We start from the raw sequence: 25,030 nt of genomic DNA, 5'->3' as shown, positions 1-25,030 counted from the left end.
GTGGTGGTGATGTTGGTGGTGGTGATGGTGATGTTGGTGGTGGTGATGGTGGTGGTGGTGATGGTGGTGGTGATGTTGATGTTGGTGGTGGTGGTGGTGTTGGTGATGTTGGTGGTGGTGATGTTGGTGGTGTTGGTGGTGGTGGTGATGTTGGTGGTGATGGTGATGTTGGTGGTGGTGATGTTGGTGGTGATGTTGGTGGTGGTGGTGTTGGTGGTGGTGATGTTGGTGGTGGTGGTGATGTTGGTGGTGGTGATGTTGGTGGTGGTGGTGATGTTGGTGGTGGTGGGGATGTTAGTGGTGGTGATGTTGGTGGTGGTGGTGATGTTGGTGGTGGTGATGTTGGTGGTGGTGGTGATGTTGGTGGTGATGTTGGTGGTGGTGGTGATGGTGGTGGTGATGTTGGTGGTGGTGATGGTGGTGGTGGTGATGTTGGTGATGGTGATGTTGGTGGTGGTGATGGTGGTGGTGGTGATGGTGGTGGTGATGTTGATGTTGGTGGTGGTGATGGTGATGTTGGTGGTGGTGATGGTGGTGGTGGTGATGGTGGTGGTGATGTTGATGTTGGTGGTGGTGGTGATGGTGGTGGTGGTGGAGTTGGTGATGTTGGTGGTGATGTTGGTGGTGGTGGTGATGGTGGTGATGTTGGTGGTGATGGTGGTGGTGGTGATGGTGGTGGTGGTGATGTTGGTGGTGGTGATGTTGGTGGTGATGGTGGTGGTGATGGTGGTGGTGGTGGTGATGTTGGTGGTGGTGGTGGTGATGTTGGTGGTGATGGTGGTGGTGGTGGTGATGGTGGTGATTTTGGTGGTGATGTTGGTGGTGGTGATGTTGGTGGTGGTGGTGATGGTGGTGATGTTGGTGGTGGTGGTGATGTTGGTGGTGGTGATGGTGGTGATGTTGGTGGTGGTGATGGTGGTGGTGGTGGTGATGTTGGTGGTGGTGATGGTGGTGGTGATGATGTTGGTGGTGGTGATGTTGGTGGTGGTGATGTTGGTGGTGGTGGTGGTGATGTTGGTGGTGGTGGTGATGGTGGTGGTGATGGTGGTGATGTTGGTGATGGTGGTGTTAGTGATGTTGGTGGTGAAGGTGGTGGTGATGGCGGTGATGGTGATGTTCATGGTGGTGGTGGTGGTGATGGTGGTGATGTTGGTGGTGGTGATGGTGATGTTGGTGGTGGTGATGGTGATATTGGTGGTGGTGATGGTGGTGGTGGTGATGTTGATGTTGGTGGTGGTGATGGTGGTGGTGGTGGTGTTGGTGATGTTGGTGGTGGTGATGTTGGTGGTGGTGATGTTGGTGGTGTTGGTGGTGGTGATGTTGGTGGTGGTGGTGATGGTGATGTTGGTGGTGGTGATGTTGGTGGTGATGTTGGTGGTGGTGGTGTTGGTGGTGGTGGTGATGTTGGTGGTGGTGGTGATGTTGGTGGTGGTGATGTTGGTGGTGGTGGTGATGTTGGTGGTGGTGGGGATGTTAGTGGTGGTGATGTTGGTGGTGGTGGTGATGTTGGTGGTGGTGATGTTGGTGGTGGTGGTGATGTTGGTGGTGATATTGGTGGTGGTGGTGGTGATGGTGGTGGTGATGTTGGTAGTGGTGATGGTGGTGGTGGTGATGTTGGTGGTGGTGATGGTGGTGGTGGTGATGTTGTTGGTGGTGATGATGGTGGTGATGTTGGTGGTGGTGATGTTGGTGGTGGTGGTGATGTTGGTGGTGGTGGTGGTGATGTTGGTGGTGGTGATGGTGTTGGTGGTGGTGATGGTGGTGATTTTGGTGGTGGTGGTGGTGGTGGTGATGTTGGTGGTGGTGATGTTGGTGGTGATGTTGGTGGTGGTGGTGATGGTGGTGATGTTGGTGGTGGTGGTGAAGGTGGTGGTGGTGGTGGTGATGGTGGTGGTGGTGGTGATGTTGGTGGTGGTGATGTTGGTGGTGATGGTGGTGGTGGTGATGGTGGTGGTGGTGATGGTGGTGGTGGTGATGTTGGTGGTGGTGATGGTGGTGATTTTGGTGGTGATGTTGGTGGTGTTGATGGTGGTGGTGGTGATGTTGGTGGTGGTGATGTTGGTGGTGGTGGTGATGTTGGTGGTGGTGATGGTGGTGGTGATGTTGGTGGTGGTGATGTTGGTGGTGGTGATGTTGATGGTGGTGGTGATGTTGGTGGTGATAGTGGTGGTGGTGCTGGTGGTGATGTTGGTGATGGTGGTGGTGATGTTGGTGGTGGTGATGTTGGTGGTGGTGGTGGTGATGTTGGTGGTGGTGGTGATGTTGGTGGTGGTGTTGGTGGTGGTGATGTTGGTGGTGGTGGTGATGTTGGTGGTGGTGATTTTGGTGGTGGTGGTGATGTTGGTGGTGGTGGGGATGTTAGTGGTGGTGATGTTGGTGGTGGTGGTGATGTTGGTGGTGGTGATGTTGGTGGTGGTGATGTTGGTGGTGGTGGTGATGTTGGTGGTGGTGATGTTGGTGGTGATGTTGGTGGTGGTGATGTTGGTGGTGGTGATGTTGGTGGTGGTGGTGGTGATGTTGGTGGTGATGTTGGTGGTGGTGGTGGTGATGGTGGTGGTGATGTTGGTAGTGGTGATGGTGGTGGTGGTGATGTTGGTGGTGGTGATGGTGGTGGTGGTGATGTTGGTGGTGGTGATGATGGTGGTGATGTTGGTGGTGGTGATGTTGGTGGTGGTGGTGGTGATGTTGGTGGTGGTGATGGTGGTGGTGGTGATGTTGGTGGTGATGTTGGTGGTGATGTTGGTGGTGGTGGTGATGTTGGTGGTGATGTTGGTGGTGGTGGTGATGTTGGTGGTGATGTTGGTGGTGGTGATGTTGGTGATGGTGGTGTTAGTGATGTTGGTGGTGAAGGTGGTGGTGATGGTGATGGTGGTGATGGTGATGTTCTTGGTGGTGGTGGTGGTGATGGTGGTGGTGGTGATGTTGGTGGTGGTGATGGTGATGTTGGTGGTGGTGATGGTGATGTTGGTGGTGGTGATGGTGGTGATGGTGGTGGTGATGTTGATGTTGGTGGTGGTGGTGGTGATGTTGGTGGTGGTGATGTTGGTGGTGGTGATGTTGGTGGTGTTGGTGGTGGTGATGTTGGTGGTGGTGGTGATGGTGATGTTGGTGGTGGTGATGTTGGTGGTGATGTTGGTGGTGGTGGTGTTGGTGGTGGTGGTGGTGATGTTGGTGGTGGTGGTGGTGATGTTGGTGGTGGTGATGTTGGTGGTGGTGGTGATGTTGGTGGTGGTGGGGATGTTAGTGGTGGTGATGTTGGTGGTGGTGGTGGTGATGTTGGTGGTGGTGATGTTGGTGGTGATGTGGTGGTGATGTTGGTGGTGGTGGTGATGGTGGTGGTGATGTTGGTAGTGGTGATGGTGGTGGTGATGTTGGTGGTGGTGATGGTGGTGGTGGTGGTGATGTTGGTGGTGGTGATGATGGTGGTGATGTTGGTGGTGGTGATGTTGGTGGTGGTGGTGATGTTGGTGGTGATGTTGGTGGTGGTGGTGATGGTGGTGGTGGTGGTGATGGTGGTGATTTTGGTGGTGATGTTGGTGGTGGTGATGTTGGTGGTGGTGGTGGTGATGTTGGTGGTGGTGGTGATGGTGGTGATGTTGGTGGTGGTGGTGATGGTGGTGGTGGTGGTGATGGTGGTGGTGGTGGTGGTGATGTTGGTGGTGGTGATGTTGGTGGTGATGGTGGTGATGGTGGTGGTGGTGATGGTGGTGGTGGTGATGTTGGTGGTGGTGGTGATGGTGGTGATTTTGGTGGTGATGTTGGTGGTGGTGATGGTGGTGGTGGTGATGTTGGTGGTGGTGATGTTGGTGGTGGTGGTGATGTTGGTGGTGGTGATGGTGGTGGTGGTGATGTTTGTGGTGGTGATGTGGATGGTGGTGGTGGTGATGTTGGTGGTGATGGTGGTGGTGGTGATGGTGGTGATGGTGATGTTGGTGGTGGTGATGTTGGTGGTGGTGGTGATGGTGGTGGTGATGTTGGTGGTGGTGATGTTGGTGGTGGTGATGTTGGTGGTGGTGGTGGTGATGTTGGTGGTGGTGATGTTGGTGGTGGTGGTGGTGATGTTGGTGGTGATGGTGGTGGTGGTGATGGTGGTGATGGTGATGTTGGTGGTGGTGATGTTGGTGGTGGTGGTGATGGTGGTGGTGATGTTGGTGGTGGTGATGTTGGTGGTGGTGATGGTGGTGGTGGTGGTGATTTTGGTGGTGGTGGTGATGTTGGTGGTGGTGATGTTGATGGTGGTGGTGGTGATGTTGGTGGTGGTGGTGATGGTGGTGATGTTGGTGGTGGTGATGGTGGTGGTGGTGATGGTGGTGGTGATGTTGGTGGTGGTGGTGGTGATGTTGGTGGTGGTGATGTTGGTGGTGGTGGTGGTGTTGGTGGTGGTGATGTTGGTGGTGGTCGTGATGTTGGTGGTGGTGGTGATGGTGGTGGTGGTGGTGATGGTGGTGATTTTGGTGGTGGTGATGTTGGTGGTGGTGATGTTGGTGGTGGTGGTGATGTTGGTGGTGGTGGTGATGGTGGTGATGTTGGTGGTGGTGGTGATGGTGGTGGTGGTGATGGTGGTGGTGGTGGTGATGTTGGTGGTGGTGATGTTGGTGGTGATGGTGGTGGTGGTGATGGTGGTGGTGGTGATGTTGGTGGTGGTGGTGATGTTGGTGGTGGTGGTGATGGTGGTGGTGGTGATTTTGGTGGTGATGTTGGTGGTGGTGATGGTGGTGGTGGTGATGTTGGTGGTGGTGATGTTGGTGGTGGTGGTGATGTTGGTGGTGGTGATGGTGGTGGTGGTGATGGTGGTGATGTTGGTGGTGGTGATGTTTGTGGTGGTGATGTTGATGGTGGTGGTGGTGGTGGTGATGTTGGTGGTGATGGTGGTGGTGGTGATGGTGGTGATGGTGATGTTGGTGGTGATGTTGGTGGTGGTGGTGGTGATGGTGGTGGTGATGTTGGTGGTGGTGATGTTGGTGGTGGTGATGTTGGTGGTGGTGGTGATGTTGGTGGTGGTGATGGTGGTGGTGGTGATGTTAGTGGTGGTGGTGATGGTGGTGGTGGTGGTGATGTTGGTGGTGGTGATGTTGGTGGTGGTGGTGATGTTGGTGGTGGTGGTGTTGGTGGTGGTGATGTTGGTGGTGGTGGTAATGTTGGTGGTGGTGATATTGGTGGTGGTGGTGATGTTCGTGGTGGTGGGGATGTTAGTGGTGGTGATGTTGGTGGTGGTGGTGATGTTGGTGGTGGTGATGTTGGTGGTGGTGATGTTGGTGGTGGTGGTGGTGATGTTGGTGGTGGTGGTGGTGATGTTGGTGGTGGTGATGTTGGTGATGATGTTGGTGGTGGTGGTGGTGATGTTGGTGGTGGTGATGTTGGTGGTGGTGGTGATGGTGGTGGTGGTGATGGTGATGATTTTGGTGGTAGTGATGATGTTGGTGGTGGTGGTGATGGTGGTGGTGGTGATGTTGGTGGTGATGGTGATGTTGGTGGTGGTGATGTTGGCGGTGGTGGTGATGTTGGTGGTGGTGATGTTGGTGGTGGTGATGTTGGTGGTGGTGATGGTGGTGATGGTGATATTGGTGGTGGTGATGGTGGTGATGTTGGTGGTGGTGATGTTGGTGGTGGTGGTGGTGATGTTGGTGGTGGTGGTGGTGATGTTGGTGGTGGTGATGTTGGTGGTGGTGATGTTGGTGGTGGTGATGGTGGTGGTGGTGGTGGTGATGTTGGTGGTGGTGGGGATGTTAGTGGTGGTGATGTTGGTGGTGGTGGTGGTGATGTTGGTGGTGGTGATGTTGATGGTGGTGGTGATGTTGGTGGTGGTGATGTTGGTGGTGGTGGTGTTGGGGATGTTGGTGGTGGTGATGTTGGTGGTGATGTTGGTGGTTGTGGTGTTGGGGATGTTGGTGGTGGTGGTGGTGATGGTGGTGGTGATGGTGATGATTTTGGTGGTGGTGGTGATGATGTTGGTGGTGGTGATGTTGGTGGTGGTGATGTTGGTGGTGGTGATGTTGGTGGTGGTGATGTTGGTGGTGGTGGTGATGTTGGTGGTGATGTTGGTGGTGGTGGTGATGTTGGTGGTGATGTTGGTGGTGGTGATGTTGGTGATGGTGGTATTAGTGATGTTGGTGGTGAAGGTGGTGGTGATGGTGATGGTGGTGATGTTCATGGTGGTGGTGGTGGTAATGATGGTGGTGGTGATGTTGGTGGTGGTGATGGTGATGTTGGTGGTGGTGATGGTGATGTTGGTGGTGGTGATGGTGGTGGTGATGGTGGTGGTGATGTTGATGTTGGTGGTGGTGGTGATGGTGGTGGTGGTGTTGGTGATGTTGGTGGTGGTGATGTTGGTGGTGGTGATGTTGGTGGTGTTGGTGGTGGTGATGTTGGTGGTGGTGGTGATGGTGATGTTGGTGGTGGTGATGTTGGTGGTGATGTTGGTGGTGGTGGTGTTGGTGGTGGTGATGTTGGTGGTGGTGGTGATGTTGGTGGTGGTGATAATGTTGGTTGTGGTGATGTTGGTGGTGGTGGTGGTGATGGTGGTGGTGGTGATGTTGGTGGTGGTGATGTTGGTGGTGGTGATGTTGGTGGTGGTGATGGTGGTGATGGTGATGTTGGTGGTGGTGATGGTGGTGATGTTGGTGGTGGTGATGTTGGTGGTGGTGGTGGTGATGTTGGTGGTGGTGGTGGTGATGTTGGTGGTGGTGGTGATGTTCGTGGTGGTGATGTTGGTGGTGGTGGTGGTGATGTTGGCGGTGGTGGGGATGTTAGTGGTGGTGATGTTGGTGGTGGTGGTGATGTTGGTGGTGGTGATGTTGATGGTGGTGGTGATGTTGGTGGTGGTGATGTTGGTGGTGGTGGTGTTGGGGATGTTGGTGGTGGTGATGTTGGTGGTGATGTTGGTGGTTGTGGTGATGTTGGTGGTGGTGGTGGTGATGGTGGTGGTGATGGTGATGATTTTGGTGGTGGTGGTGATGATGTTGGTGGTGGTGATGTTGGTGGTGGTTGTGATGTTGGTGGTGGTGATGTTGGTGGTGGTGATGTTGGTGGTGGTGGTGATGTTGGTGGTGATGTTGGTGGTGGTGGTGATGTTGGTGGTGATGTTGATGGTGGTGATGTTGGTGATGGTGGTATTAGTGATGTTGGTGGTGAAGGTGGTGGTGATGGTGATGGTGGTGACGGTGATGTTCATGGTGGTGGTGGTGGTAATGGTGGTGGTGGTGATGTTGGTGGTGGTGATGGTGATGTTGGTGGTGGTGATGGTGATGTTGGTGGTGGTGATGGTGGTGGTGGTGATGGTGGTGGTGATGTTGATGTTGGTGGTGGTGGTGATGGTGGTGGTGGTGTTGGTGATGGTGGTGGTGATGTTGGTGGTGGTGATGTTGGTGGTGTTGGTGGTGGTGATGTTGGTGGTGGTGGTGATGTTGGTGGTGGTGATGTTGGTGGTGATGTTGGTGGTGTTGGTGGTGGTGATGTTGGTGGTGGTGGTGATGTTGGTGGTGGTGATAATGTTGGTTGTGGTGATGTTGGTGGTGGTGGTGGTGGTGATGGTGGTGGTGATGTTGGTGGTGATGTTGGTGGTGATGATGTTGGTGGTGGTGATGTTGGTGGTGGTGATGTTGGTGGTGGTGATGGTGATGTTGGTGGTGGTAATGTTGGTGGTGGTGATGTTGGTGGTGGTGGTGATGGTGATGTTGGTGGTGGTGGTGGTGGTGATGTTGGTGATGTTGGTGGTGGTGGTGATGTTCGTGGTGGTGATGTTGGTGGTGGTGGTGGTGGTGATGTTGGCGGTGGTGGGGATGTTAGTGGTGGTGATGTTGGTGGTGGTGGTGATGTTGGTGGTGGTGATGTTGATGGTGGTGGTGATGTTGGTGGTGGTGATGTTGGTGGTGGTGGTGTTGGGGATGTTGGTGGTGGTGATGTTGGTGGTGATGTTGGTGGTTGTGGTGATGTTGGTGGTGGTGGTGATGGTGGTGGTGATGGTGATGATTTTGGTGGTGGTGGTGATGATGTTGGTGGTGGTGATGTTGGTGGTGGTTGTGATGTTGGTGGTTGTGATGTTGGTGGTGGTGATGTTGGTGGTGGTGGTGATGTTGGTGGTGATGTTGGTGGTGGTGGTGATGTTGGTGGTGATGTTGATGGTGGTGATGTTGGTGATGGTGGTATTAGTGATGTTGGTGGTGAAGGTGGTGGTGATGGTGATGGTGGTGATGGTGATGTTCATGGTGGTGGTGGTGGTAATGGTGGTGGTGGTTATGTTGGTGGTGGTGATGGTGATGTTGGTGGTGGTGATGGTGATGTTGGTGGTGGTGATGGTGGTGATGGTGGTGGTGATGTTGATGTTGGTGGTGGTGGTGATGGTGGTGGTGGTGTTGGTGATGTTGGTGGTGGTGATGTTGGTGGTGGTGATGTTGGTGGTGTTGGTGGTGGTGATGTTGGTGGTGGTGGTGATGTTGGTGGTGGTGATGTTGGTGGTGATGTTGGTGGTGTTGGTGGTGGTGATGTTGGTGGTGGTGGTGATGTTGGTGGTGGTGATAATGTTGGTTGTGGTGATGTTGGTGGTGGTGATGGTGGTGGTGATGTTGGTGGTGATGTTGGTGGTGATGATGTTGGTGGTGGTGATGTTGGTGGTGGTGATGTTGGTGGTGGTGATGGTGATGTTGGTGGTGGTGATGTTGGTGGTGGTGATGTTGGTGGTGGTGGTGATGGTGATGTTGGTGGTGGTGGTGGTGATGTTGGTGGTGGTGATGTTGGTGGTGGTGGTGATGTTCGTGGTGGTGATGTTGGTGGTGGTGGTGGTGATGTTGGCGGTGGTGGGGATGTTAGTGGTGGTGATGTTGGTGGTGGTAGTGATGTTGGTGGCGGTGATGTTGATGGTGGTGGTGATGTTGGTGGTGGTGGTGTTGGGGATGTTGGTGGTGGTGATGTTGGTGGTGATGTTGGTGGTTGTGGTGATGTTGGTGGTGGTGGTGGTGATGGTGGTGGTGATGGTGATGATTTTGGTGGTGGTGGTGGTGATGATGTTGGTGGTGGTGATGTTGGTGGTGGTTGTGATGTTGGTGGTGGTGATGTTGGTGGTGGTGATGTTGGTGGTGGTGGTGATGTTGGTGGTGATGTTGGTGGTGGTGGTGATGTTGGTGGTGATGTTGATGGTGGTGATGTTGGTGATGGTGGTATTAGTGATGTTGGTGGTGAAGGTGGTGGTGATGGTGATGGTGGTGATGGTGATGTTCATGGTGGTGGTGGTGGTAATGGTGGTGGTGGTGATGTTGGTGGTGGTGATGGTGATGTTGGTGGTGGTGATGGTGATGTTGGTGGTGGTGATGGTGGTGGTGGTGATGGTGGTGGTGATGTTGATGTTGGTGGTGGTGGTGATGGTGGTGGTGGTGTTGGTGATGTTGGTGGTGGTGATGTTGGTGGTGGTGATGTTGGTGGTGTTGGTGGTGGTGATGTTGGTGGTGGTGGTGATGGTGATGTTGGTGGTGGTGATGGTGGTGGTGATGTTGGTGGTGGTGGTGGTGTTGGTGGTGGTGATGTTGGTGGTGGTGGTGATGTTGGTGGTGGTGATAATGTTGGTTGTGGTGATGTTGGTGGTGGTGGTGGTGATGGTGGTGGTGATGTTGGTGGTGATGTTGGTGGTGATGATGTTGGTGGTGGTGATGTTGGTGGTGGTGATGTTGGTGGTGGTGATGGTGATGTTGGTGGTGGTGATGTTGGTGGTGGTGATGTTGGTGGTGGTGGTGATGGTGATGTTGGTGGTGATGTTGGTGGTGGTGATGTTGGTGGTGGTGATGTTGGTGGTGGTGGGGATGTTGGTGGTGGTGATGTTGGTGGTGGTGATGGTGATGTTGGTGGTGATGTTGGTGGTGATGATGGCGGTGGTGGTGATGCTGTTGTTGGTGGTGGTGGGGATGTTGGTGGTGATGATGTTGGTGGTGGTGATGATGATGTTGGTGATGGTGGTGATGTTGATGTTGGTGGTGGTGGTGGGGATGTCGGGTGGGACAGAACAGGGCAAGGTTCCTATATAATTGGCCACTGATGTTATCCATTGCCGGGAGTTAAACTCAGGTGGATGTGGTCATGGCTCAGTGTTCTAACCACTGCACCGCTGCTTCATCCACGTTACAGACTTGAGTCTCAGCAGCTGCTGAGGAGGCCCACTGAGCTTAGTGCAGCTCTGTTGCAAAGACGGCCGCAGCCCAAGGCCGCCGCCAGTTGCAGGACATTGCAAGTGTGTAGAGATGCGCCTACTGGCAACAGCAAAAACAACTTACTTCCACGAAATAGTTTAAACGTAAAATTTTGATTTAAAGCTTTCGTGACTGCAGTGATTCATATTCTTAGCTCTTTCGGTAAAGTCACGTTGAAGGGAAACAATAAAATAATGCAATATATAAAACATATGGGAATAGGTTTTACCCTTTTAACTGGCACAAAAACTGACACCTTTATTCAAGGCATCATGTTTGCAATAACCACAACACAAGCAGTCAAAACGCAAACAAAAAAGACAACTCTGATAATAATATCCACTGTCCTTGAATTTTGGCTTTCTTCTGGTCCAACACCAGTGGAGACTAGGCTCTAAGAAAAGGAAAGTGCCAATATTATTATCAGAGTTGTCTCTTTTGTTTGCATTTTGACTGCTTGTGTTGTGGTTATTGCAAACATGATGCCTTGAATAAAGGTGTCAGTTTTTGTGCCAGTTAAAAGGGTGTTACTGGCAAAGGAGGTCTCATAATATATATGAAACTATTATTTTATTGTGTCTCCTTCAACGTGACTTTACCGAAAGAGCTAAGAGTATAGTTTAAACGTTGTTCTCAAGGCTGTGTGATGCACCGAGTCGGAGTGTGACTCTTCCAGTCCGAGTGACAGCCAGAGGAGCGCAGAACGCGCCCGAGAGTCCAATCCAGGGGTGGGCAAATTTCTTGACTCACGGTGCCACCAATGGGTTCTACAATTTGACAAGAGGGTGCCAGGCCAGGAACAGACGGATGGAGTTCTAGATTTGAAGCTTTCGTGACTGCAACGATCCATACTCTTTGGATCTATTCGGTAAAGTCACGTAGGTAAAAAATAAAACAACAAAAATCACGACGTTTCGACTGCAACACAAGAAATCATCATCAGGTGTGAAAACCACAGCAAGAACATTCGAGAAGTGCGTCAATGGCGCCTGAGACACCCGGCGCCTGCGTTTTGTGCAAGCCGATTCCACAGCTTAGGGACCGCGGCGTTTTTGACCAACACACAAATATATATAAATAATAAGGCATCCATACAAAATGTAAATTGCTTTAAAGTAGCGAAATAATTGATTAATTGATGTCGGTTTTGATACAGGCATGCATTGTCACCGGATCTGAGTACGCTTGCAAAATGCGGAATTGATTGGACAGCGGGAAGTGGGCGAAATTTTGATTACAAGATTTGACCCAGACAGAGGAATCAAGTTAAGAAAAACCGTTGACAAAGACACACAACGCTGAGGTAATTCTTCAAAGTGTGATGTCATCTGATTCCCCTACCCACCCCAATTTGCCAGTTACTACTATAGTCAGTATATACTGCTGCAGAATCGGTAGATACGACTGTAGAGTCAGTAGATACTGCTGCCGAGTCAGCAGATACTGCTATAGAGTCTGCAGATGCTACTACAGAGTCAGCAGATACTGCTATGAAGTTAGTAGTTACTACTATAGTCAGTAGATACTACTATTGAGCCAATAGATACCACTATAGATTCAGTAGGTATTACTATAGTCAGCAGATACTACTGCAGAGTCAGTAGTTATTATGCCGCGCCCATAACCTCCCATCCAGTGGCACATATGCGGACAAATTAAAAAACAACTAATTGTTATCCAATTTGTCGAGTAATGAAACCGATATATTTGGTTGAGTGATCGACGACTTGAGAAATAATATGATACCCCAGCTCTAAATATAACTGCGGTTATTTAAGAGATGGTCAAAGCAAAATTCATCACCCTAATTCATGACACAAATTTATGAATTCTGATATATATAAAATATTTTATTTAATTAAAACCATGCGATATTATTTATTTCGTTGTTGAGCTACGTGAATTGTAAACCATGCACTCTTGATTTAAAATGTCCATTTAAAAATTGTACCCTTTTAGCAACTTGATCAAAACCTATTTGCGATTTGGCATCTTCATGAGATCAAAGATGAATCGGCCCACTCTGAAACACAAGCAAAATGAATATCTGAATATGAATGGCGTGACCAAATGAAACATATCCTGGATCGTTTTGGTGAACGCTACAACAACAATACTCATTTCTATACAACGTCTGGCTCGCATGATTACTCTGTGTGGTTCATAAGGTGGGCCGTGTGCTGCTTTGATGATGGCAATTCAACCCCCGACCCACCACCCTCCCCAACAACTCGCTCCAACCATTCTGCGGTCATGATTTGGGACTGTGATTCCATTTGCAAGTAAACTCACATTTCAACAATGAGGGTTTGAAAGCATTAAGCATTAGCTCTGTCTGCATGTCTGCTCTGTTGTAAAGATGATCCAATATGAACACAATTGTAGCACAACAGCTCTGTTGATGTTAGGGACCTTACACTGTTTAAAACTGGCTACAATTGATTACACGGCCCACTCATGGTCCAGAGCAGAACTCGGTACCACCTAAGGTAGCAAAACTTCAGTCGTACCCATTTATTTGGATGGAAAATGAAAGTAAATTACTTGATAGTCTCACTCATGGCATTTGTTTATCACTGGCCACGTAGAGAAATTGAAACTGCTCAATTTAGGCCACCTCACGTGGTACCGACAAAGGAGACATCTCATGGGCTATGAAAAAAATAAGAATAGGTTGTATCCTTTCTGGCAATAAAACATATCTTAAGATTCATTGAAAAAAGTTTCTGTTTGGTGTTTGAACATCTAAACACCCGTTTTGGTGCCAAAAAAGGATCAAATCTATTCTTATTTTGTCATACTTTGATACCGGCAAAACGGTCTCATTTTGAAGCGTCTCATGGACTATTGGATGGGGAGAAAAAAACCGGCACTAAAAGTCAGCGCCGACCTCTCCTGTCGTGCCCAGTGACGTCATCACAGGCGAAGTTCACCGCGCGAAGTCAAACGCCGCCTCGTGAGCGCCGCTCGAAATGCAAAATCATCGCTCGGTGAACATTTCCGTGGACAAACAAACGCATGCTGGGAACCGTGTGGGTTTGTGTTTCTTGTTTCCTCTGCGCAATGTGGGGGAGGGCTTCATCCAGCAGTGGATTGACAAAAGCGCTGTATGCATACTGCACAGGCTACGCTAACGCCACATTTAGGCCCATGGACCGAACAAACGCGTCTCTCCTTCTCCATCCGTCTCCACTCTCTCTCTCTTCCTCTCTTCACTGTTGGCCTGTAGGTTTGGGCCGAGCAAGTTCCTGCCGGGGATTTGGCTTTTCAGGAGCTGATTCCCCCCGTGGCTTTGTCGGCACGAGGCGACCGCGCGGAGTGTCAAGGGCTCCACCGGGCCCCAAGCCGCTGCCCCAGCACCACCGTAGTAGCCAAACCACCGGTGCTCGGCATGGCCTGCATGAAGGTCCTGCTGGACCTCATGTTGCGCACGGGGTACAACATTGTCCAGGAGAACGGACAGAGGAAGTTCGGACCACCGCCCGACTGGCAGGGGCCCCCTCCCGCCCATGGCTGCGAGGTGTTTCTGGGGAGGATCCCGCGCGACCTCTACGAGGATGAGCTGGTGCCCGTGCTGGAGACGGTGGGGAAGCTCTACCAGCTCCGCCTCATGATGGATTATAGCGGAGAGACCCGCGGCTATGCGTTCGCTACCTACGCGACGCTCGCCCAAGCCACGGATGCCATCAAGAAACTCGACAAGGTAGAGATCCGTCCCGGACGCTGCATTGCAGTCTGCATCAGCGTGGACAATCGCTGCCTCTTCATTGGGGGGCTGCCAAAGGACAAGAAGCGAGCGGAGGTGATGATGGTAATGAGCGGTGCCACGGAGGGCGTGGTGGACGTCAAGATGAGCGTTTGTCGCTGGGACAAAACCCTCAACCGAGGCTACGCGTTCATCGAGTACGGGAGCCATCACGCGGCCGCCATGGCCCGGAAGAAGCTCCTTCGAATCAACTTCCGGCCATGGGGCCGGACCATCAAGGCGGAGTGGGACACGGCGGCTGCGGCTGCGACAACGGAAGACGAGGACGAGATGGAGGCGGCGGTGCCAGACCTGCTGCAGCCGGAGTGCACGGGCACCGGCAAAGCCGCACACAGCCTGTTTGAGGGCTGGGGGGCACGCACGCGGCTGTGGTGGGTACCTCACCACCTGCGGCCCATGCCCATAGCTCTCGAGGCGCTGCCGGAGGCGGCCATGCTGTCGTGGGAGGTGTGGCTGCGGATGCTGTGCCGGACCGCCGGCGTCAGCTACCCAATCTTCGAGCTGCACGCTCACTCTGAGCCCGGGATGCCCGTGGGCCTCCTCTATAAGGTGTCGGTTTCCGGGGTGGGAGAAGGCGCCATCATCTTCCCCGAATTTCTGAGCTCAAGCGTGGAGGGAGCACGGGAGGTGGCGTGTCAGCTCGCCTACAACAAACTCACCAAGTCGAATCCTCCTGGCGGTGGTGGTGATGGCGGTGGTGGTGATGGTGGTGGTGGTGGTGGCGATGGCGGTGGTAGGCCGGGCTGCACTGCGGTCACCGGACAACGTCGAGCGGCGGCAGCATCAGCGGCGTCGTCGTCCCACGGCCGCTGCTGTCCCGTGAGCGACAGGGCGCTGCCGTGGCCGCTGGCGGTGGCGGCACCACAAAGGGCGAGGAGGAGGAGGTGGTGGTGGTGGTGATGGAGGAGGAGGGCGATGAAAAGGAGGAGGTGAATGAGAAGGAGGAGGTAGATGAGAAGGTGGATGAGAAGGAGGCGGTGGATGAAAAGGAGGAGGTGGATGAGAAGGAGGAGGTGGATGAGAAGGTGGATGAGAATGTGGATGAGGAGGCGGTGGATGAGAAGGATGAGTGGTTGAGTAGAAGGACGAGGTGGAGGGTGACTTTGTGTGGTGGTTTATAACCACCACCCCCTGCTCCGATGCCATTCCCACACGGGAGGGGGGCAGCCGTGGCTCCCCCTCACACTTGGAATCAGGTACATACACAAATACATACACACATAAACATACACAATATACATACACACATATAAACACATACACAAATACATACACACATAAACACATACACAATATACATACACACATATAAACACATACACAAATACATACACACATAAACACATACACAATATACATACACACATATAAACACATACACAAATACATACACACCTAAACACATACACAATATACATACACACATATAAACACATACACAAATACATACACACATAAACACATACACAATATACATACACACACATAAACACATACACAAATACATACACACATAAACACATACACAATATACATACACACATATAAACACATACACAAATACATACACACATAAACATACACAATATACATACACACATATAAACACATACACAAATACATACACACATGAACACATACACAATATACATACAACAACAACCGCCATTCGCCACTAAGTGGCGGTGATGTCACCACGACGCTTGTGCCAGGCTATGTGCACCGTGAGGCCACGTGAAGTGTCGAACGCCCGCTGGCAGGAGGTCACTGGGCAGACCCAGGTGCCACGGGTCGACTGACTGAGATGACTGGCTGATGCACCACCTGTGCCCCCTACTGTGCCAACCTGCTGTGCTTTAGCCACCCGGCGCTCCGCTCGTTGTTCTGAGCGTCGCTCCTCCGCCCTCCGTTGTTGTTGGAGGGCGACTGCCTCCAACTGCCCAGTAGCGTCCTTCACGAGCCTCCTCCACAGAGGCCGATCTTGACACCGCTGGTACCAGTCACCGGCAAGTCCACTCAGCTCCACGTCCTCCTGTACCACATCACTCCATCTCTTCTCTAGCCCGTGCCGCGCCCGCTTAGCCCCCTCAATCCGGCCAAACAAAAGCTGTTTCGGCATGCGGTGGCTGGGCATGCGGGCTACATGACCCAGCCATCGCAGCCTTGCCTGCCGGAGGAGCTCACCGATGGGACCCTGCCCAGATCTTTCAAGGATTTGTGAGCTCCTCACACAATCCAGTCTGGTTAAACCCAGGATGGATCGTAGGCAGGCCAGCCTAAATGTTTCTAACCGGCGAAGATGTTCCATTAGGGGGGTCCACGTTTCGCAAGCGTAGAGAAGGGAGGGAATGACCGTGGCCGAGAAGACCTGAAGCTTAGTGCGGAGCGACAGACCAGGTAGCTTCCACACAGCGTTACGCAACCGATGAAAAGATATTGCCGCTCGACTGATTCAGAGTGAGACCTCTGCTGTTAAACTGGAGCCAGTCATAAGCACACTGCCCAGGTATGGGAAACTCTCCACTCTCTCCACAACTGCCCCATCACCGATTGGGAGTTGTGGGGGTGGAGTGTCCGATGGTACAAAATACCCAGGCAGGTGCTTAGTTTTGGTGGGGCTGATGGTAAGGCCCCACCTCTTAGTGGCACGCTCCAGTCTCAGCAGCAGCGTCTCCAACTCCTCCTCTGACTGAGCAGCTATTACCAAATCATCAGCATACATAACGTGGTTGAGCAATAGGGAGCCATCCCTTGACCGCACCCGGGCATCGATTAGCCTCCCATTATATCTGTACCATATGGAGATTCCCCCGGTACAGCTATTGAAGGCTTCACGAACTACGTGGTCAAAATGGATGTTAAATAATGTGGGAGCCAGAGGACATCCCTGTCGTACCCCAAGGTGTACAGGGAATGGCTCTGACTCCCGGCCACGTAGTTTTACCCGGGCCCGCTCACCATCATTAAGGTCCTTAATGATCGTGAGCAGAGGGTCAGGTACTCCAAAAGCATGAAGAACGACCCAGAGCCCAGGCCTACTGATGGTATCATAGGCCTTGACCAGGTCAATAAAGCAGAGATGTAGGTCTTGTTGGAATTCCCTACACCTCTGCTGTAGCAGACGGACAGAAAATATGGCATCTGTGCAGGACCGCCCTTTCCTGAAACCGCATTGGGGCTCCGCAAGCCTCTCCTCAGCGTGCCTGGCAAGGCGATGCTGAATAATCCTTGCCAGGACCTTTCCCGGCACACTGAGGAGTGAGATGCCCCTGTAGTTGTTACAGTCTGTGCGGTCCCCCTTCTTAAAAAGGGGGACCACCAGGGCATCCTTCCAATCCTGCGGAACCCGTCCGGTGGTCCAGACTGTTGTTATGATGTCATATAGGGCAGTCTGTGCACAAACGCCACCCTCCCTCAGCATTTCGCTTGGGAGATCATCTCTGCCCGCTGCGTTTCCTGGTCTCAGACTCCGGATCACCTTCAATACTTCCTCAGCAGATGGCACCTCAGCCAGCCACTCACAGGGGGTGACTTCTTCCAATATTTGAGGCACCGCAGCCTCAGCAGGGTCATCCTCACTTTGTGCCACGATGTTTTCCTGGCTGAGGGATTTTCCCTCCCCCAGGACCTCACAGAAATGCTCAGCAAATCTGCGAACCTGTTCCTGGGGGTCGGAGATTGGATCACCGTTTTTTCCCCTAATGATGGTAATAGGTGTGGCGCTGCAGGTTACTTTTTTGATGGAGTTAAATAGAGATTTGTGATCACGGGCCACTGAGGCAGACTCCATCTCCTCAGCAACCCGCGACCACCACCCATCCTTGCAGCGCCTCACGGCTCTCCGAACCTCCGAGCGAAGGCTGCGGTAAGCCTCCTCATTCTCTGACGTGGGATTCTGTAACCGATGACAGTGGGCCTGTCGCTTTTTCTCAACCATCCTGAACACCTCCTCTGTCAGCCAGGGTCTCTGGGGAGGTCTGGACCGCGTACCCAAAGCAGCCATTGCAGCTGCATGAGTCACAGTCCTAAACCTCGCCCATTTACCCTCGACATCAGGAGGAGTCGGGGACGATGCCAATCCCAGCCGCAAGCGATGATGAAATTCTCGCTTGCAACTTTCATCAGATAATTGAGACCAGGCCAATTTATGTTGGAATGGGGTCCTGGGTGTACACCCACCACCGGAGTGGAAGAATGGCAGGCGCATCTTACAGATGACTAGTCGATGGTCAGAGGGCAGATCAGCTCCACGGTAGGTCCTGGTGTCATGGACATGGGCTCGCATTCGCTGGTCCGTCACTATGTAGTCCAGCAGATGTTCTTGCTTGGACCCGGCATGCATCCATGATGTTGTGTGGATGCGCCGATGCCGGAACAGCGTGTTGGTAATTACAAGCCCATGGGCTGCACAAAAATCTAGCAGCCTCCTACCGTTGTTATTGAGCTGATCTGGCCCATGCCCTCCAATCACTCCAGACCAGGTGCCAGTATCATGACCAACTCGGGCATTGAAGTCACCCAACATGATGACTCTATCCCGAGGGGCCACTTTAGCCAGCACCTGTGACAGGAGGTCATAGAAGGCATCTGACTCATCGGCTTTGCCTGCATCCCTCCACGGATATTCATCTTCGGTGGGGGCATAAGTAACCACGACCACCATTCCTCGCCTCCGGTTGATGGGAAGGCGAGCCCAAAGTAGCCTGGGGCTTACAGCTTCCCACACCTCAACGCCACGCTCCCACGCCCCCTTCATTCTTTTGTTCAAAAGAAGACCCACACCCTGTTGTTTGGCAGTCTGCTGCCCCGAGTAGAGGACTGTCCACCCCTCCTGGTGGCAGGAGCCAGAGCCGGTCCACCGGACCTCCTGAGTGCCGCATAGATCCAGGCGGTACCGGTCCAGCTCCCGACAGAGGAGTGGCAGCCTCTCCTCTGCAGTGAGCGTTCGAACATTCCACGTGGCCACCCGTAGTGGCTTTTCGTTGTTTCTGGAGTAGCCCCGAGGGTAGGTATTCAATCTCCTGGCTCCGCCAATTGGGGTTTGGCCAGGAGACGTCATAGACGCCTGGCCCCCCGGGGCCTCCGGCACAAGCTTATTAGTTACATATTTCAGTTTAATTCGTGGTTTCGTGGTAATTAATTGAAGGTGGAGGGGTTACCAGCCCCTCGCACCCGTCCAGAGCCCCCGTTTAGCCCCTGTGGTGGACACATATGCCATGAGGGGAGGAACCAATCAAAATTGGATCTCCCCCCACAGCACTGTCCACGACAGAGTTGCCCGTCCGGCACCGCGAGGAGGTAGGGGGTTGTTTTGCCGGACAATATACATACACACATATAAACACATACACAAATACATACACACATAAACACATACACAATATACATACACACATATAAACACATACACAAATACATACACACATAAACACATACACAATATACATACACACATATAAACACATACACAAATACATACACACATAAACACATACACAATATACATACACACACATAAACACATACACAAATACATACACACATAAACACATACACGATATACATACACACATATAAACACATACACAAATACATACACACATAAACACATACACAATATACATACACACATATAAACACATACACAAATACATACACACATAAACACATACACAATATACATACACACACAGAAACACATACACAAATACATACACACATAAACACATACACAATATACATACACACATATAAACACATACACAAATATATACACATATAAACATACACACATATACATATACATATATACATACACATATATACATACGCACATATATACATACACACACATATACATACACACATATATACATACACATATATACATACACACATATACATACACACACAAATACATACACACATAAACACATACACAATATACATACACACATATAAACACACACACACATATACATACATACACATATATACATACGCACATATATACATACACACATATACATACACACATATACATACACACATATACATACACATATAACACGTAGGATTTCGCGACCAATATTATTCATAATAAAGGTTTTTGGGTTAGATCGCGTTATTTATAAATGTGTCGTAACCCTCCACCACCCGACACGGCCAATCAGCAAAAAAGTGTCACGTTGACAAAGGACAAATAGTTCACTACTTGTGTTGAAGAGTGAATCCACAACATTTACAATGTTTGAGTAGTACTGTGACGTTTCGCTGGTAATTACATCCAGCATCATCGGGCGATTCACCAGAATGGTGAAGCCCTCTCCACTTGCTCCCGGTCTTAAATAGAGCAGCAGGGTGACGTCATCATTTAACTCATATCAGGTGCAGTGATTTGAGGCGGAGGGGGGGTATTGTAATTATATAATCGATTGGTAATCAGTCAATGGTTATGATTAGTAATGAGTTGTAGATTAGTAATTAATTGTAATGTGTGTTATTGTGATTATATGCTACGTTAGTAATCCGCTAATTAGTATGTAATATGCATTATTTAATAATATGCTTCCAAGCCGCACTAAGCCTGTAGCTGTCAGAGCGATTAAAGTTATTTCTATTCCTCTCAATTTCAATGGATTATCTCATTAGTCTTTGCCAGTAATAATTCGTTTTACACAACACTTCAACGTTATCAAAATCAATTGAGATAGGTCCTGGTGTCAAGGACATGGGCTCGCATCCGCTGATCCGTCACTATGTAGTCCAGCAGATGTTCTTGCTTGGACCCGGCATGCATCCATGATGTTGTGTGGATGCGCCAATGCCGGAACAGCGTGTTGGTAATTACAAGCCCATGGGCTGCACAAAAATGTAGCAGCCTCCTACCGTTGTTATTGAGCTGATCTGACCCATGCCCTCCAATCACTCCAGACCAGGTACCTGCATCATGACCAACTCGGGCATTGAAGTACCCAACAAGATGACTCTATCCCAAGGGGCCACATTAGCCAGCACCTCTGACAGGAGGTCATAGAAGGCATCTGACTCATCGGCCTTACCTGCATCCCTCCACGGATGTTCGTCTTCGGTGGGGGCATAAGTAACGACCACCACTCCTCGCCTCCAGTTGATGGGAAGGCGAGCCCAAAGTAGCCTGGGGCTTAGAGCTTCCCACACCTCACCCCCACGCTCCCACGCCCCCTTCATTCTTTTGTTCAAAGAAGAGCCACACCCTGTTGCTTGGCAGTCTCCTGCCCGGAGTAGAGGACTGTCCACCCCTCATGGTGGCAGGAGCCAGAGCCGGTCCACCGGACCTCCTGAATGCCACAGAAATCCAGGCAGTACCGGTCCAACTCCCGACAGAGGAGTGGCAGCCTCTCCTCCGCAGTGAGCATTCGAACATGCCACGTGGCCACACGTAGTGGCTTTACGTTGTTTCTGGAGGAGCCCCGAGGGTAGAGATTCAATCTCCTGGCTGGCCACGTGGAATGTTCGAACGCTCGCTGCGGAGGAGAGGCTGCCACTCCCCTATCGGAAGGTGGCCCGGCACTGCCTGCATCTCTGCCGTATTTGGGAGGTCCGGTAGACTGGCGCTGGCTCCTGCCACCATGAGGGGTAGCACCATCAGTAGGCTTGGGCTCTGGCTTTGTTCTTCGTGCTATTGGACTCTCTGCTCACGATCATTAAGCACCTTCATGATGGTGGGCTGGCCCGGGTAAAACTACGCGGCTGGGAGTTAGAGCCATTCCCTATTCACCTTGGGGTGCGACGGGGATGTCCTCTGGTTCCCACATTATTTAACATCTATTTCGGCCACGTAGTTCGTGAAACCTTCAATGGCTGTACCGGAGGAATTACCATCAGCCCCACCAAAACTAAGCACCTGCCTGGGTTCATTCTTTGGTTCTTTCGGTAAAGTCACGTAGAATGAGAACAAAATAATAAATTGATAAAATAAAATAACACAATAAAATTCTAATGACGTTTCGTACACAACACAAGCGGCCTTCATCAGGTGAAGGGACGAGACTGTCTGGAGGACAGCGCTGGAGCGAACACAGCCAAGCTCAGACCGCGACCTTTAAGCTGTGTGAGAAGAAACAGAGTGCCTTGACAAAGGAATTAGCATAGAATTTAGCATTGAAATAGCTGAGTGATTAGCTTGTGACTGGTCACAGAAATGGCTATGTTAAAGTCAAAGCATACACATCCACAGAGGCACCCCTTGACAAAGGAATTAGCATAGAATTTAGCATTGAAATAGCTGAGTGATTAGCTTGTGACTGGTCACAGAAATGGCTATGTTAAAGTCAAAGCATACACATCCACAGAGGCACCCCTTGACAAAGGAATTAGCATAGAATTTAGCATTGAAATAGCTGAGTGATTAGCTTCTGACTGGTCACAGAAATGGCTATGTTAAAGTCAAAGCATACACATTCACAGAGGCACCTAGTGCAAATCAAACAGGAGAATTTAGTTTTGAAATAACTGAGGGATTAGCTTGTGACTGGTCAAAGAAATAGTTACGTTAAAGTCAAAGCCTACACATCTACAGATGCACCTAGTACAAATCAAACAGGAGAATTTAGCATTGAAATAACTGAGTGATTAGCTTGTGACTGGTCACAGAAATGGCTATGTTAAAGTAAAAGCCTACACATCTGAACTATTAACAGTAACTTGGTATACACTACACTATATAATGAATACTACATAGTAAACCAATAAATAACTAAAATATAAATTACCTCAATGTTATCAATAAACTCTATATATTCTCCAATCAGCTAAGCTACCAACAATAAGTCGTTATATATCACAATGCTATATGGCGAAACAATGGGTGGATTCTTACCCTCAACTTTAGCACCACGGATAGCTACGAGCCCTATTCAGACGGACGAGTTCATCCATGGTCGGAACGGAGGAGGGGGAGAGAGACAGCTGCGAGGCGCTGTTATACTCCATGTTGTAAACCATACCATTAACCGTGGTGTGAGAGGTATTAAGAGTCAATGCCAGCGAAAGAGCTGCGGTCTGAAGGTCATCGTAAAATACAATTAATTAAGAACGGAAATGGTTTAAAACATCTTTCTAATGGTTACTAAGCCAGAATCCATCTTCTCGGTTGAAATTGTCTCTGCTTGTATATGTGAATGGCTTCATGAACGAATCTCTCATGGTAGCCGGTTGGTTTGCAAAGAACCTCCGTCTTGGAGAAGTCAATGTCATGTGAGCCCACTGAATTATAACAGTGATCTGCCACGGCAGAGGAGTTCGTTCTACCGTGTTTCAATTCTGCTTTATGTTCGCGGATGCGGTCCGAGATATGTTGTTTGGTTTCTCCAATGTAGCTACTACCACAGAGGCACTTTAGTTTGTAAACGCCCGGGTACTGTATGTCTGGAACAGCATCTTTTACAGATGGAACCAGATCACGGATTTTATGTATTGTGTTGAATCGGACCTGGATCTTGTGTTTATTCAGGATTTTGGAGATCTTTTTAGTGACCACTGCAATGTAGGGTAAGGTGATGGTTTTGAGTGGCTCCACAAGAGGATCCTTCTTCATGACTGGAGTGATGGCTTTGCGGATTGTGTAGTCGGAGTAACCATTAGCCCTGCGAGCCTGGTGTACGTGCTTGAGTTCACTGGTAATGTGTTCCTGGACGGAAATGCATTGGGCTCTATGGTATAGAGTCTTGATGAGGGAGTTCTTCTGGGATGGATGGTGGTGGGAATCCGGTTTCAAGTAAGCATCTGTATTTACACTAACCTCTGCTGCTGCAACTTCTCTCAATGCAAAACGAATTCTAGCTAGAACTTGCTTCGCTCTTATCTCGGAAAAAATCAGACTTACACGCACCGAACTCGATCAGTTAGACAAGACACTCTACAAATCACACTTAACATTGACAGCAACAATGTCTACATCGGATTGGGAACATGTAGACAATATGACTACCTCTTCGGCTGCCACTATGTCGACCGAATGTAGGGACAATTTGATTTGCAAATTCAATTACCTCTCCAACAAAAATCGGATCCACACACCGAAAAGATAGACGTCAACAAAGTCGTAATTAATCGCATAGAGTCTTGATGAGGGAGTTCTTCTGGGATGGATGGTGGTGGGAATCCGGTTTCAAGTAAGCATCTGCATGGGTAGCTTTCCTGTAGACAGAGTGGCTCATTGAACCATCATGTCTCCTTTTAATTAAGACATCCAAAAAGGGTAGTTTGCCATCTTTTTCGACCTCCATGGTAAATCTGATGGCTGGGTGTATGGAATTGATGTGGTCGCGGAATTGGTCTAGAGCAGGCTGGCCATGTGGCCAGATGACAAAAGTGTCATCCACGTACCTCTTCCATAAGGTCGGGCGTAGAGTGGCAGTCTGGATGGCGTCAGTTTCAAATTTTTCCATGAATACGTTGGCTACAACCGGAGATAGGGGGGAGCCCATTGGGGTGCCCTCAGTTTGTTTGTAGAAAGTTCTATTCCAGGTGAAGTATGTGTTGGTTAAGCAATGTCTCACCAGAGAGGGTACATCAGTATGCAGTCCTTGATGAATCAGGTCTTCAATGATAGCGATGGTGTCAGGTACCGGGACTTTGGTGAACAAGGACACCACATCAAAACTGACAAGCAGGTCGTCTGGGGACAGGGAAATGCCTTTGATTATCAATACCAGGTGAGTAGCATTTAGTACAGCAGAGGTGTTTTTTCCAGTGAAAGGTCGCAGTATATCAGCCAGAAAACGTGCCAGTTTATAGGTGGGGGAGTTGATAGTAGAGACGATGGGACGAAGGGGTGTATCTTCTTTGTGTATCTTTGGAAGGCCATATAATCTTGGTGGTCTGGCAGCAGAGGGTTTCAACGAGAACTGTTTGGTCTGATCAATTAATGCTGTTGAATCAGAGATGATTTTGTTCGTTTTGGTAACCAGGATGTTGGTGGGATCGCTTTATTTTTGTATAGCTGCCATCGTTGAGTGGTTCCTGAATTTTGTTGTTATATTCTGTTTTGTCCATGATGACAGTGCCATTGCCCTTGTCGGCTGAGAGGATGACAATATCATCTCTCTTT

The sequence above is a fragment of the Petromyzon marinus genome, unplaced genomic scaffold, assembly GCF_048934315.1.
Source record: "Petromyzon marinus isolate PM22_M1 ecotype Great Lakes invasive population unplaced genomic scaffold, UKy_Petmar_22M1.pri1.0 PM_G_Scaffold_4, whole genome shotgun sequence".
Lineage (NCBI taxonomy): Eukaryota > Metazoa > Chordata > Hyperoartia > Petromyzontiformes > Petromyzontidae > Petromyzon > Petromyzon marinus.
The sequence above is the reverse complement of the archived record's forward strand: the minus strand, read 5'-3'. Positions refer to the sequence as shown.